The 15,494-nt window shown below is 42.5% G+C and overlaps 1 long non-coding RNA gene across 1 annotated transcript in view; it reads left to right on the top strand.

The window, feature by feature from the left end:
• The first annotated feature begins 2,221 nt into the window (after window positions 1-2,221).
• The window catches only part of LOC111937349 (uncharacterized), a 32,240-nt gene continuing 18,967 nt past the window's right edge, over window positions 2,222-15,494 (top strand). The window contains exons 1-2 of the long non-coding RNA XR_002868569.2: window positions 2,222-2,334; window positions 2,960-3,034. This is a non-coding gene — a long non-coding RNA (uncharacterized LOC111937349). The remainder of the gene's footprint in view (window positions 2,335-2,959; window positions 3,035-15,494) is intronic.

The raw sequence follows: 15,494 nt of genomic DNA, 5'->3' as shown, positions 1-15,494 counted from the left end.
ATATTGATCAGTCCCTATTCAGGAAAGATGCAATATGGGTGTCTTCTGCATTCCCTGCCAGCTCTTGTGCTGCTGCAAAGCAGCTGTTGTGTATCTCTCCAAAGATGGTGCTTTTTAAGTGGAGGTGGGAGTGCTCAATGAGCTCCAAGGCATGGTGAGATCCCCAGCTGATGCATACTATAAGAATGGACTGTATCATTGTTGAGTACAAATAACAAAGTAAAAATTGTTTTCCTGTACAAGTCTGCTGGGCTAATCAGTTTGATGTTTTCCATCATTTAAAGGAGGAGACTAATTCTTTTATTCTGCCTACACCCCTGCTTGGAATTCAGACCTTTATCAGTCTCCCCTGCAGAAAACCACAAAAGCCAGATTGCAAATTCTTTGCAAATGAAAGCAGTTTCTTCATTTTATGACTAGCAGTAAGCTCTTTTGTAGATGGATTTCTTAGGGTAATTAAATTTATGGAACTGTGGAATCCCTATGTGTGTGTCCCCTTCTTCATTAATTTGTTCAGGTTGATTGAATTCCATCAGATTTGACAGTGAAATAGAAATCTCAAAGATCCTACAAGTGTTGGGATAATGGGCAGCTGTGGAGAGAAAGGAGGCCCAAATTAGTTGCCTTTTTGAGAGGAAAGCTGCTATTACTGCAATGGAACAATAATTTTATTTAAATTATTTTAAATACCTCTAAACAGCATAAATCTTCTGCCTTCTGCCCAGGTCACAGTGGAGGGATACTGAAACCAGTAGGTACAGGAGAGGGAAAAGGTGTGAGAGGAGAGAGATGTCTAGGAGCTGTTGGAAGAATTGAAAGTCTTGTAACAGCGTGTAGTCACTGGCACTTGAAGATGGCTGCTGGATTTGCTGTGATGCAAGGGAACAAAGATGGAGGAAGGAAGAGAAAGAGAATGCAAATCCCCGAGGAAGTGACATGTCCTCCATTTTGCTGCACCTGGAACAACACATGCCTCTGACACCCTTTACATTAATCTTACACTCATCTTCTCCCCACCAAGCAGCAACTGCCCATAGGCCCTGATGATGACTCAGAGAATTATCTATTCATCTCCTGTTAGCACTGTTTTCTATTTTCCAGACACCCCTGCCTAACTACCATTGGCAACAAATCACCTGTATTCTGTACAGACATAATGTTTTTACCCCTCTTCTTGCAGACTGTGGCATTCATGAAGTCCTCTAGGTCCACATGCCTGAAAGAGGCCGTATTTGTGCATGCCAGCAGTTTTCCTTCCTCCTGGTAAAGAGGACTCCTCTCTCTGCACTGCTGCTCCTTTCCTGAGCCATCATGATTATGTCTGCATTGATGTGAGCTGCTGCAGGGCTTCTCTCAGGACCAGACCTGCCTGTGCTGTGCTGCATGTGAGACAGCAAGAACAGCAGCATATGTGGCCAGGACTCCTTCCCCAAAACTCTCCTGCCTGCCTGGCAGGACCTCCAGCTGACAATGCTTCAGAGATCTGGCTCCTCTCAGGAGCTAATCCACTAAACAGCTCATGTTCCCAGTGCCCTTTACGGTTCCTCAGAAGGAAGTGCCTTAATTTAAATCCCTAAGTTTAGTCTCATAGACTACTTTTTAAGGAGCAGCCACTTAATTCAAGATTCCTAATCAAATAACACTTGAATTGACAGTGCTGATGGAACATACTGGGCTCAAATAAAAACCATGAACTGCAGCTTAAATGGCAACTTCATGCCTGTTTATATGACAAGGATTCATTTTTGTCTTCTCTTTCTGCTTTTTTTCTGTGGTTGTCTTGAAGGGTAGTTTTGAAACTCAGTTGTCTTCTGCCACACTCACGCAAGAAATTTCTGTTTGAAATCTCTCAAAAAGAATTGCAGAGATGTATTTATAACAAAAAGGATTAAAAAACCCACAAGAAAACAACTATAAAAACTTGGCCTAAAACCAGAGAGATTTGAATGCTGTCAACAAAAAAAGATGAGCTTCAGATCTGAGACTCATTTCAATGTTTGTCATCTCACATGTGACTGGGTCTGAGTCTGGAAAGAGAGCTTGATTTCCCAGGAGGCTATAGGGATAAAACCCTGGGAGATGGCTTCAAGCTTTTTGTGTGCTTTATAGCCCGTGGTGTTTTGGAGCAGCGTAAGGACGTGAGCAGATGCTGTGTTGTGATGTCACACCCTGGCCACCCACTCACCCTTCACACGACTGCTGGGGGTGGGTGGCATGGGAAGCACATCCTGCCTGGGGCCCGTCCAGGCACATTGCTGGGGCTTGAGCACTTCTGCCTGCCTCTGTCATCTCCTGCTTGATGCAGAAGATGCTGGGCTGAAATGGCTGCTGGAGGTAGTCCTGAGTCTTCTGAAGGTCTTGCTGCCTTCAGATTACCAGAGTAGTTTTCTTGTGAAATTTTATTTTTGGCGGTGGTGTGTGCACACATTACCACAAATGGCCACAGAAAATCACAAGACATCTTATCTGAAAAATATGTGGAGTTTTCTGAGTTTCCTATTCCTTGAGATTTTCATGTTTTGTGGCCCAAAGAAGATGTCATCTTCCCATTTCAAGCTACTGACAGCCACAACACCTGTTCCTCTCCTTCTCTTAAGCCCAAGTCTCCACCAACAGGTTTCTTTTGTCTCTCTCTCTTCCACTGCTCACACTGATTGAGTAGCTGCTTACTTATCCCAGAATTACAAAACCTGTGCCTTTACTCACTGAAGCATGTACCTAAAACAGTAAACATAGCACAGTGAAGTCTTTCTTCTCTATGTTATGGTTGAAGAGAAATTAAAACAAGATTGACAGAGACAACACACAAGGACAAGGCAATAGCTACTCCCTTAGCAAATATAACACATTCAGAGAACCTGGGAAGTTTTCACAAACTGTCTCTCAGATGACTCTTTGTATCTCACTTGCTCACAGCCTTTCTCCTGTCAAGCATAAGGTATATCTTCTCTCCCCACAGCCCTACATATGGATGGACCCCACAGAACCACACAACTTTGCAGGGGATCACACTGGACTCCTGGCGCTTACCCAGGTAACCTGAAGGCTGTAGCAACTTCCCAGAGTCAAAGCGCACGTCCAGAGGTCTTTACAATTCCAAGGCTTCTGCATCACCTTTGCAGGTACCTGTAGAGATAAAAATTTAGAGCAGCATTTGTACATTCAGGTGAAGATGTGAAGCTGCCATGCGCGAAGGATTTTTATAGCACACGTTGCTTGTTCCCCCATGCACTTGGCAAGGAGCCTTTTGTTCTTTTTACCAGGAAGGGAACACAGCAGTTTTGATAGCCTTATCAAGCAAGAAGCTGAAAATTCATACTCCTATTCAGCTTTTACAAAGATACAAGGAAGAAAGGTAGCTTGTGGTAAAAATAGCAATCAAGTGAGCCAGTTTGGCAAGCTGGCTGCACCTGCCCAGGCATCAGGCAACAAAGAGAAATCCACAGTGATTCTGTGAAAAACACCAGGACACAATGACAAGAGAAAATGAATCCTTAGGAAAGCTAAGTTCACCCCACAGAGTGCCTCCACCAAGCATGTCTTCACAGTCAAGAACAAACATGCAAGAGAGTCCTTGTCCCAAAGCCCATACCAACATAGATGACATACCATATTCTGCAGTCCCAAGCCTATTCTACCACTGCTATAATGATCTGTCACTGTGCTCCCACCAGCTTAGTATGTTGTGGTCAGCACAGTGCTTACACAGCTGTCGCACACCCATGGCACACTGGCAGAGGAGTGGGAGTCTCCTGCTTATCTGACAGACCTGGTCTGAAGCAGGTGTGGAACCTAACACACACTGGGACTGCTAGTGCACAGGCCTGTTCTCTTGTTTCACCACTGCATTTTATTTTATTCCCTTCTGTCCTGACACGGCTTTCACCCAGGCAGGGCTGTTTTTGGCATGGGCATGGTGATAGCAAAGTGACACTCCTTGGTTGTGCCTATGGAGGTAGCAAAGGCTGAGAGGGGACTCAAAGGGCCACTTGAATGTTTGGAAAAAAGCCCATGTTGACTGTCTTGTAGCTCACACCTCGGGTGGTCTTCAGATTTTCTACACAGTGGTCGTCATTACAATTAATTAAATAATCCATATAAGTTAAAAAAGAAACCACAAGAGAGCGAGGCTCACAACTGCTGCTTTGTGGGCTTGCTGACCTTTGTGAGACTCTTGAAGCAAGGGCTGCATTTGAGAGATACAGGAGCCCCAAGATGGAGCAGTGAGTCCTGTTTCAAGGGAGAAACAGGAGCCCATCAGGGATAACTGCTCAAACAAGAATTCCCTATTCATTCCCAAAACCTGCTGGCTGTGTGGAGAACAGGAATGTTTGCTATCACACCCAACAATTATCTTCTCAGATAACACCATCAGTTATGCAAAATCACAATAAATATTTTTTTTTTAGTAAGTCTATAAAAACCGATGCTTTCATCAGACAAGCTCCTCTGTTTACACCTAGTGCTAGTGAGGCAAAACAGGCAGCAGCATCAAGTGGCAGTCTTCCCCTGGCCCCAAAACAGTCTTGCTACCTCTTTCCCATCAAATATAAGGTGTGGTTTTCCAATGTGAGCTTTTTCAAGCCTTGGGTGTCATCCTGCTTTTGTCCTGCACAGTCCCCAGCCAGGCAGCTGACTGTGGTGGGCAGCAGGAGCATCCTCATCCCTCCCATGAAGCCTGGTTCCCATCCCCTCTTAGGGCTCCAAACCCATCAGAATCCACAGGGATTCTCAGGCATCCACCACCCATTTCTCAGTAGCTGAAGCTCCTTCCAGTACCATACACATCATGAATTATAATCTCTGCCCATTAGTCAGTGAAACTGTGCACTTCTCATGGTTGCCTGTATGGTTTCCAGGGAGCGGCTCTCACTACCCTCCTCAGCAGGTCTGCACACCAGCAGCTCTGAGATGGGTTTGATGCTATAAACATGTCATATGTAGTTGTTCAGAGCCATGTGTGAGTCTTCTTTACGGTCTATCCCCATCTTGCACTATATGATGAGAAGTGCTTAACTACCTCCCCGTCCAGCTGCAGCCTTAAATTGGGTTGCAATGTGAGGAAGAGCAGCAAGGAGCAGTCTTCTCTGAAGTGCAGTGTTTTGCCTGCACAGGATCTGTTTGGAGAAGTACAGGAGCTGCTATTAACACACTTTCCAAAAAGTTGCCCATGTCCTATGGGTTGGAGAGGAGGCAGCAGCCCAAGCTGTGTAGCAGGGGGGGTTCTCTGTAAAAAGAAACAATCTAATGGCTTTAAATTATCCCTTTTGGGCAGAAGGGAGTGAATGGCATGTCTCAGTGGAAATTTCAGTACTGATTTTAGCCCAGACACTCTTACACAGCCACTGTCATGGGGTATGTCCATTGGCACCAGAACAGTAAATTTTAGGATGCTTTCATGATCAGCACCCTCACAGGTTCTGGGGCTGCTGGCAGGGCAGCCAAAGCAGCCCCCTTGTCCTGATAAGGTGGGTTTATGCCCATGTGTCCAGAGGAAAGGCTTTTGAGCTTTGCCAGATGCAAAGAAGGTGTCAGGTTTATAGCTGTGAAATCTTTCCAGTGAACCAAGGAAGTTTCCTAAACACTAAAATAATATTTTATTTCTTTTTTGAGTCCTTGGGAATTGATATTTTCTCTCTTTTTCTCTGAGTGGAAATGTCATCTATTAGAAAAATAAGACTGCCACAAGCCCACTTCCCCTCCATTAGATGCCAGCAATTGTGTGCCTCTCATTACATGTCAGACATGTACATCAGGAAACTGGAGCTGTAAAGCAAAAGTTGGGAACAAGTATCTGTATTGGTTGCTCTAGATTCTGCCTGGTTCCTGAAGGAAAATATCATCTTGAGGCTGCATGCACAGCTCCCTTCCCTGGACTCATGTCAGCCTGAGCAAACTGTGTGTGTGTTATCCCTGGTCTGCTGGGCAAGTATTTGAATAATTTGAATAGTCATTTGTCTTGTGTGTTTAATTGATTAATAAATAGCATTCTTTTGTCTCAAACCCATGCCCAGGTATAAGCAAAGAAGCTTTTCTTCCCTTAAAAGCTTCTGGTTTTCCTGTAATGTCTTCACATTATATTTTTAACCCACTAGATTGAAGACTTCCTCCATGCAGCCTGGAAGAGAAGAAACAATTGTGATATGTCATGGCCTGTGTAAAATCAAAGAGAAAAAAGGATACATAACTCCAAACTTAATTCCAGCTTCTGTTAAATCAGAATGGCCCCACTGTGTGATTACTTGATATTTGACTACAGTGCTTTAACATAACTTCCCAGTGTCATCTGTTACAGTTCTAACACTCAGGCAATTTTTGAACAATAGTGATGGGGTGTGATTTGGCAGTGACAACCTCAGGAAGCCATATATTTCCCCTTGACACAGTATTATCTAATATACTAGCTATCTCAGGTTACAGCAGCTCTGAAACCCAACAGAGGGGTTATGACTTAACAGAAATAATAAAATTCATTTATTGCTTATTAGACATGAAGCAATAATATTTTTGGCATTCCACATCCTTGCTCCTGCTACAGTCTCTCCTGAAGAAGGGGGAACATGCCACTTGAGTTTAAGGCTCTTTGCTGGTGCTTTTAGAAGCTCACTTTATGCTGGTAGCCATACTCAGTGCACTTGGCTCCCCACACTTTGTGGCTTGGCAAGGAGTTCTTCTGCCCAAATGCAGGCTCCAGTACTGCTCTGTCTGCTGTAGCAAAAGGAGGTGCCACACAGTGTCCCCCAAAGTCATCCATGCAGGAGGCAGGGGGAGGGTCTGTGGGGCTGAGCAGAGTCTGGACAGCGGTGCAGCCTAGTCAGGGTAGCTGTGGGGTGGGAGAATGGGTGGTGGGCAGCTGGTGGCTCACTGGCTGCCTTGCCTGCAAGAGAACATGCTCTGGGACGTGATGTTTGGGGCACAATGTAGCTGTTAGGACTGGCACAGACAACAACTACAGTGTGGTCTGGAAGGCACCACCACTTCTGGTAGAAAGCCCATGTTAAGGCAGACACAACCTGTGGTGTTGAGGCACTTTCTGTTCTCAGTAACTTAATTACAGTTGTTAATTACTGTAGAAAATCTTCAGGCATGTCCTATAACTGCTTTTAGAAATTAATTTAGGACTTTAAAATCTTGTCTTTGAAGTTGTTTCTTTCTCACTGCCCATTTTCCTTTCTCTATTTCTGAAAAAGTTTTTTCCATTTAATTTCCTCTCATTTCATCACCTCTTCCTTAATGGATATTATGTACCTGTTACACAAAGCCAGAAAATTTCTGCAAATTTGGCATTTGATTGTTTCAAACATTGAGAAAGAACCCGAGCGTGAGACAGCAGACCAGCTACCACACTCTGTCACGTGGGTGCTGCTGCAGGACAGATTCTGCTTTCATTTACACTGCCATAAATCAAGTTGGTTTATGACATGTAGTCATGGTATTCTGTATTTACATCAGATGTGAGGTCTGTTATCCTCTTAATTCCATCATAATGTCAAAGAAATGTGCTTTTGAAGAAAATATCACTTTTTTCCGTTAAAAAGTATTTTGAAAATCATATCAGAATTTTAAAAAATTTTATGTACTTAACAGCACTGTGAGTTTTTTTATTCAATATTCACAATGCACATATGTTGTCTGCCAGCACTGCCTCTTGCCTGTTACCACAATCTTCACCCAGCACAGAAACTGTTCACAATTGGATTTTCCTCTGACTTTAACCCCTCAGATTTCCATTCACATTGCCACACACAGTGCACATTTAAAATGCTATAAAAGATATTAATAATGCCTGAATCTACAAAGCAGAACACAGAAAGAGAAAGGATAGAAAAGCAAAACATAATTCTCTCTGCTGAAATTTAAGCAGCACAAAGAGATTCATTCTCCAGCTCTTTCCAGAAGCGTCATGGGATCTTTAAAGACCACAGACAAATCGGGCCAAGGGCTTTAAGTCCCCTGAAGAGTAATGCTCTCTTCACACCATATAAACCATATAAAAGAGCCACCGAGGGAAAGCCTCCCAACAATTCAAACAGCTGTGTAACCCATAACCTGACAGGGGAGGGTTTATGTGTCCATGCCCCCAGCACATCCTCCTGCTCAGTGCCAGGCGGTGTGCGACGCGTTCCCTTCAAGGACAGATGGGTGTGTGTCCCTGGCAGTGTGGGACGGACAGTGCACGGTGGCACAGCCACACTGAGGGAAGCTGAGCAGGAGAAGGCTTTGCCTCATTATGGCAGCCTCTTGAGCAGGCATTTGTGACTGCCCAGGCTGCTGCAGATGGGTTTAATGAGATTAACTCTCCAAATGAGCACTCTTCAAAAGAGATGTATTAACAATTGCCTGTATTCTCCTCTTAATGAGACACATCATCTGCTTGGGATGGAAATAGAGGCACACCAGCCCTGCCATGCCCAGCACCATTTTCAGTGAACTGTTTCTCTGAAGAGCTCTTTGTTTTCCAAGTTAAACACTGAGTTGAGTTGTTGTCCTGCCTCACTCCTGTGCCAGAGCAGGACACGGCCATAAAGGTCCTCCTGGAGCACAGGGTCTCCTCACCTCTCCAAGGCTGAGGTGGGAAGTGAAAGCTTTTCCAGAGCTTACAGAGGAAGCAGGGGTTCCATCCTGTCCAGCAGCATACTGTGGCCAGAGTGCCCTTGCTGCCCAAGGGCCCCCTCAGCCAGGAGGGGAATTAGTCATTGTGGGTGATGCAGACACAACTCAATACTGTTGCTGACAAAATGCCAACCTGAGCAAAACCCAGATATGTGCAGTCTTTGGAGAGAAAGAGTACGCTTATGAATGCCAAGAAAAGTGACATTGCCAGATTGATGGCAAGCTCACAGCAAAAATACACATCTGCAGATGAAAAGGAAGGAAAGCGAGTACAGAGAGAAAAGAGCCCGGCAGCAGGAGGGAGGCAGTGGCAGGGGAGTTCAGCAGCCTAGCCACGGGTCAGACAGCTTACACCAGCCCAGAGGGACAGTTTCTTGGATGCAAGTGTTGGATCTCAGAGTAACTAGGCCAAGAGCTTGCACATCAGAAGGAAAGCTAATCTCCATTCAATCTTAATTAACATGCAGCACTTAATTCAAAGAAAATGACAGTAGCTAAATAATTCGGGACAGCCATACAATTGGACTCACAGAGGAAAAAATAAAGCACCAGAAAATGACAGTGTTCTGGTAAACATTAAAACATATGATGAACAGTTTAGTTTAAAAGGCTTTAAAATTAAAATACAATCCCTAGAAAGTCACCTACTCAAAACAGTTATGCTGCTCAAAACAGTCAGAAGATATGCATGGGATTGAGTAAGAGGGAACCAGGCACAGCACAGGAATTCCAAGTCCCAAGATTTAAGAGGTAATTTGAGCCAGTCCTTCAGGATTTAGAAATCTGACCCTACTGAGGGCAATAAACAGGATTATAAATTATGGTAGGTGATAAATTACCAGGAAATCAGAAGGATCAACAAAGGCTTCAAAGGGATATAACTAAAAAAAAACCAAAAAGCACTACAGATAAAAAGAAGTTTTCTTAAGTCTGTCAAATGTGATAATCATAGGAAAGAATCCACAGGACTGTGGGAATACCAGGGTCTGAAGGAAGCAACTGAAGGAGCACAAGGCAAGTTATATTTCAGAGTAAGTCTTCACCTGTGTTAATTTTGGACCTGTTCCCAATGACGAGATGAAGCTGTTGGGGAAATATCACAACTGAGGTGTTGGAGCAAACTAAAGAAGTCGGGAATTGCTACTCTGAGATAGCCTATGTGAGTGAGAAGGCGCTCCACTCCTCAAGCAGGCTAATGGGCTGAAAGAAAATAAACTTACTGTGTGCCTGAAGACTTCAAATGGAAAGCTTATCCATTATTTACACACATACAGGCTGAGATATGGCAATGATCAGTAACTGCTGCATTCATGTTTCAGAACTGGTTGAAACTATCATTGAAATTAGAGCAATGTAACATCTGAAGGCAAAGTAAATTGTTTGAATTTCTACATGGATCTAGTCAGGTATCACCCCTGCAGATAAACAGAGAGAAAGTAAGACTCAGAGTACTGTCATGAGCCAGACATTCTGCAGGAGACAGAAAGCAGTGGGTAGGACTACAGGCTTATTTTCATTACTAATATATGGTAAAACACAGAGGATCCTGAACTGGTGCCTGTGTTACTCACAATGTTTGTGAATAATTTGGGAATCAGTGTGAGTTGTAAGATAGCAAAATTATGGGTAATACAAAGAAGGAAGTAGACAGAGAATAAAGACAGTAGATTCTTGGCAATTTCTTACCTGATCCATTTTTAAAAGCCCTGATAGTGGAGATGTTACTGCTCCCCTTTTCCAATTTGCTTGAGTGCTGCATAGTCCTTGCTTTGCAGAAATTTTCCTGGTAAGCAGTAACTTCTTTTCCTTGCTGTGATGTCTGACATTACTTTACATCCAACCCTTTGCAGACATTGAGAAGTTTATTCCTTTCCTATGACTTAGCTTTTGTATCTTTAAAGAATTATTTTTATGTTTAGTAACTTGGGTGTGTCATTTTGAGATATTTAAGGACTCATCATCTTTCACAGGAACCTACTCCAAACTGTCCCAAATTCCTCCAACCTGTCTCTCTACCAAACCCTAGAGAAAAAATGCTTCTTGAGTCACTGTGACCTAAGTGGAACACAACCTAACCAACACCACATATAGCAAAATAATTACATCATATTTCATGGACTGGTCATTTGTATCCATCATAACACAGCTGTTGCTTATTTTGTGTCTGAATTTTTCACTTGTAGTGAATTTGCAGACTATTATACCCCCAAGCTGCATTATCCTGCATTAACTGGGCATTTTCTCCCTATGTTTATGGAGTTTGCTGTAACTATTTAATGATTAAAACCTTTAATTTAGCCTTTTCCAGTTGCACCCTATTTCTTCCAAATAATTTCTTCAATTTGTCAAAATCATTCTACCTTCCCATCTTGTCTTCTGTCATCACTGCAGCTTCTCCCAGTTTAGTCATTCATATAATTAAAAAGCATATGCCTTCTCTCCATGGAAGTGTTGAAAATCTGGAACAGTGCTGGATGCAGTACAGACATTGCTGAACCTCAGCAAATACTTTTTGTGAATTTGAGAATGAAGTGTTGAGCACTAATCTCTGATTACATGGTTTTAACCAGTAACAGTTCTTCCTAACATTTAACTACTCCTTTTTTTCTGGGCTTGTTTGTGGGAATGTCATGCAAGGCGTGTTGAAAACATTAATAAAATAAAGGTATGTGCCATTAACTTCCTCCTTCTAAGTCACAAGACCTGTTGCCCTGACACAGAAAATAAATTATGTTAGTTTGACATAACAGATCCTTGTTAGGTGTCATTCATCTGTTTTTTATCTGCTAGGTGCCCCAAATTCTCTGATTTCTTCTTCCAGCATTTTTCTATGAACTGAAGAAAAGTTAATTGCCTTGTAATTCCCCTGTTCCTTATAATGATGAGAAATATGCTGACCTTTTCTTAGCTTTCTGATTTATCCACATTTTCCTCTGACACTCAATTCTAGACGTTCCCCTCACTAGGGCAGATCAGACTTTTACTCTAACATTCAGAGACTCTCTACCTTCCCTCAATCCTTCCTCTCTTACATTTGTTTTCTGTGTTGATCTTGCCTGCTAGATCTGCTAGAGTAATTAGAAGACTGATTTCTTAAACCCATTATCTTTAGTTTGGTCTTTTCTCATTTGTTTTTTCTAAGAGTTATAGAATATGTCATATCATGGTCACACTTGTACAGATCATCTTCCCTTCCATGTTCTTACGTAAAAGAGAATGAGGAAGATCCTCTCTTCTAGCTGCTGTCATCATTCTCTGCATTAACAATGCAACGCTATTCATGGAACAGCCCAAAATCTTGAGGACTGTATCTATCCTGCTATTTTTCTCTTCTAGCAAATCTCTGTGTGGGAGTTAATCTCATTGATACCACCTTTTGTGTTTTGGGTGGTTCTATTAGTTGCTAAGAAGAAGTTGCATTCATCTGCTCTTCCTGCTATTGCAAAACCCTGCTGTGCTCATGCCTCTGTAAATCTTCTCCTTTTCTATTTACTCTGCAGCTTGATGTCTGTGAAAGTACAACTGAAAACTGAAATTATTTACATTAAGTAGAAGATGTGAGTAGTTCTTTCTCCCTTTTCATAATAGGCCACTGACTCGTAAAAAGCAAGAAATCTGAGATGAATAAAAGGAAACCTTTTTTCCACTGACTTATTATTAGACCATTCATTGCCATGGGAACTCTTTTTAGCTGAGATATAAGATTCAAACAGCCACATGGGGTATGGATGTGGACAGAGCACATTTCCAGAGAGTATGTGTACTGAAAACAGTGTCAAATTGAGCAGCTATATCTTATTCTCCAAAACCCCTGTCAGTCTCTAAGAATACAGTGCCAGGGCGACTCATGTGGTGCTGAAGTGGCTTAGCCTCCCAAGGTGAGCATTTCTTATGCAGGAGCTAAGGAACCTTTCTGGGCTCCCTAAATTAACTCTGCCACATGTGGGGCAATGCAATGGGCTGTCACTCCCAACCTGACCACAGCTGCATAATGTTTTGGCAGCAGTTTCCAAACCTTTTTTACTTACAATCCCACTTCCCATGTCACGCATCTACTTTTGTTTGCCCTTCCGGACTCAAGAGCCTTTCTGCCGAAACTGCTGTTTTATGGCATCATGTGCTCTCCACATTCCCTTCCTCTGCATCCACATCTTCCCTGCACTCCTACCTCACCCCATTACTCCTGTTCCTTCTCCTCCAGAGTTCTCCATCTGCTCTTTTTATCAGTTCCTCTCCTGCACCTCTGCCCTGCAGATGCTGCCATGCTTTCTTAATTTCTGTTTGTTTCAGGTACCCTGTTTCCCCACCAAAACTCTGTGAAAATCTTGCTGCATTTTCAGAGTCCCTCTAGATTTCCCTTTGCCTCAGTCCCATATCCCTCAGTGTGTACTCACAAACTGTCCAACTCTGCTTTGGCATTGCACTATATCATCAAGGACAAAACTTGATTGTGACAGTCCTCAGATTTCAAGAGGTGAATAAGTGCCTGTCAAAGGAAGCAGGAATTTTCCTTTCCTGGATCATTCATTGGAGAAAACTGCAGGGAATGAAGAAGCTGCAGGGATGGAGAGTTAAATTTGATAATTTATTGGGAATTTTGCTGTAATGACTCATTTCTGTAGGACTGGATCCAAATGCAAGTGGTTTCTTCCTAAGTGGGAAAATGATGGCCATGGGGGCAGGGATGGTGCCTATAAAGCTCTTTGCTCCTACCCCCTCACTAGGTCCACCTCTGCAAAGAAGAAAAATTTGGTTTCAGGGAAAGGAAGGAATGGGATTATTTAGAAAATACCATAAAGAAAGAAAGCTTAAAATGCATTGAAATTGTTTTTGCTGGCTCTGTTCATGAAGAAGAGAATTTTTTTATGGCCTAGAAACACCTACAATGGCAATGAAGACAAATCTTCCAGAAAATGACTGAAAAAAAATATGTAAAGAAGACACTGATTAATTTCCAAAGGAATTTTCTGGGAGATTTGTCTTTTTTGTCATTGAAGGTGTTTTTAATAAAGAGCCTGATTAATTTCCAAAGTTAATATTGCCCTTGTTTAGACAGAAAATCATGTTTTGCCGTATTTCCACTCTGGTGATTTACATTTTTCACTTTGGCCATAGGCCAGAAGGATTTACAGCTTGAGAAAGGATCTTCCATCTTCCTAGGAAGTTAAATCATTGGCACTATTTCAGCCTTTCTGTATAAAGGAGATTAACATCATACTGACGTATAAGGTTGAACGAACCACAAAACAGATGTTTGGATAGTCAACTTAACCCAATGGAAAAATTCCATTTTGATCAGTTTGAGGTAGGCCTAGTCATCTTGTGGCTGTGCAGGATACAAAATCTGGACTTTATAAATGAAACACTCGTTAAAAAAAAAAAAATCCTGGAGAAACACAACTGCCTCAGATTTCTTGTTTTACTTTTTTTAAACTGCAATAATCTCTGACATGGCTGGTCTAGCCCAAATGGAATACATTAACATTAGTTATTCTAATAATTACAGATTTTCAGATGCTAGCCATCTCCTAATCTCAACGTGTCCCCATTTAAAATACTCCTGATACCACGATGTTGTCCTTTTTTTGACTTTTCATGGAGGTTGCTCTGGGAAGAAGGGTGGAGAGCCACTGTGAAGAGGTGTTTCACTGTTGAATGTTTACTTCGTTCCCAAGGAGTGCCATGAGTGACCTCATTTAGAGCAGGGGATAAGGACTGGGATTAGCCATGGCCAGTCTTTAGCAATCACACACAAACGAGCCATGACACGGGCCTGGGCTGCTCAATCCCACAGCACAGTGATGCCTTCAGGTCTTTACAGCCAAGCAGCCTTAATTAGCTGCTGCTGCTGCACATGTGATTATTCTTTATTGTGTTTGCTGGGATTTATTGCCATTTTCAGCCAGGTATTTGTATACTTTCCATCTTTATGGTACACGGCAAATCTCCTTCCTTTCCAGGCTAGTCTGTTTACCAAGGCAGCCTCACTGGCTTTTTCTTACCTGAAAGGGCATTACAGCACTGACATTTTTTAATCTCACCTATGAGGTGAAGGGGAAAGTATGGCCTGTCTACCACATTATTAAAGCCTTTGTTTTAAGCACACTTATTATTGTTCATTTTCTCTAACATAAGGAGTTCATTTGACAGAGCAGCAAGAGCAGCAGGGAGGCAAAGAGACCTGTAGTGTGCCTTGATCCTCCTGTGTTGTAGATATTAAATACTTGTGTCCAGCCATTGCTCCACAGCCTGCACAAGGATGGTCAAGGATGCTGCTACATCTGCCACTCTTTTGGGCAGATTTGGTCAGGTATCTGGAGAGAAACAGAGAACCAGCAAGCATTAGCTTTTTTACCAAGAAATTTTTGAATATGCAGTACTGCATATACTAGTGTGTCTCTGATTACATCACAGACCATCTGTGTTTGTTAAAGGATACCTGCAGGTGAATCTGACCTTTAACCATTACTAAGCTGGATAGTGGAAAAAGCCTAAATTTATAGTCTTAAATGGAGCAAGTGAAGTGGGGTTTTTTTTAGTAATTTGATCTGGCAATATCTGTATAAGCAGAGGAAACATATGATACAAGCTCTGATTTTTTTTATTTATTCTCAGGGTTGTAGCACCACCATAAAAAGAAATGGTGACTTTGAGGTGTCTCAATATACTGAGAGACAAGGAATGTGGTCTGTGTGGTGGGAGGATAGTCAAAAGTGAGTCTGCTGCTTCCAACAGTGCTACCTCTGAATTCTGCTTTAATCAAGGACATTCATTTGAGGCCTTTAATTGTCTACAAAATTTGCTATGTTGACCCCCACTGATGACTGAGTTACTCCTAGGCTTACACCAGAGGTGAAGACAGATCTGGTGTGTGCAGAATC

This window comes from Cyanistes caeruleus, chromosome 4 (assembly GCF_971803275.1).
Source record: "Cyanistes caeruleus chromosome 4, bCyaCae1.hap1.1, whole genome shotgun sequence".
Taxonomy (NCBI): Eukaryota; Metazoa; Chordata; class Aves; order Passeriformes; family Paridae; genus Cyanistes; species Cyanistes caeruleus.
The sequence above is the reverse complement of the archived record's forward strand: the minus strand, read 5'-3'. Positions and strand labels throughout refer to the sequence as shown.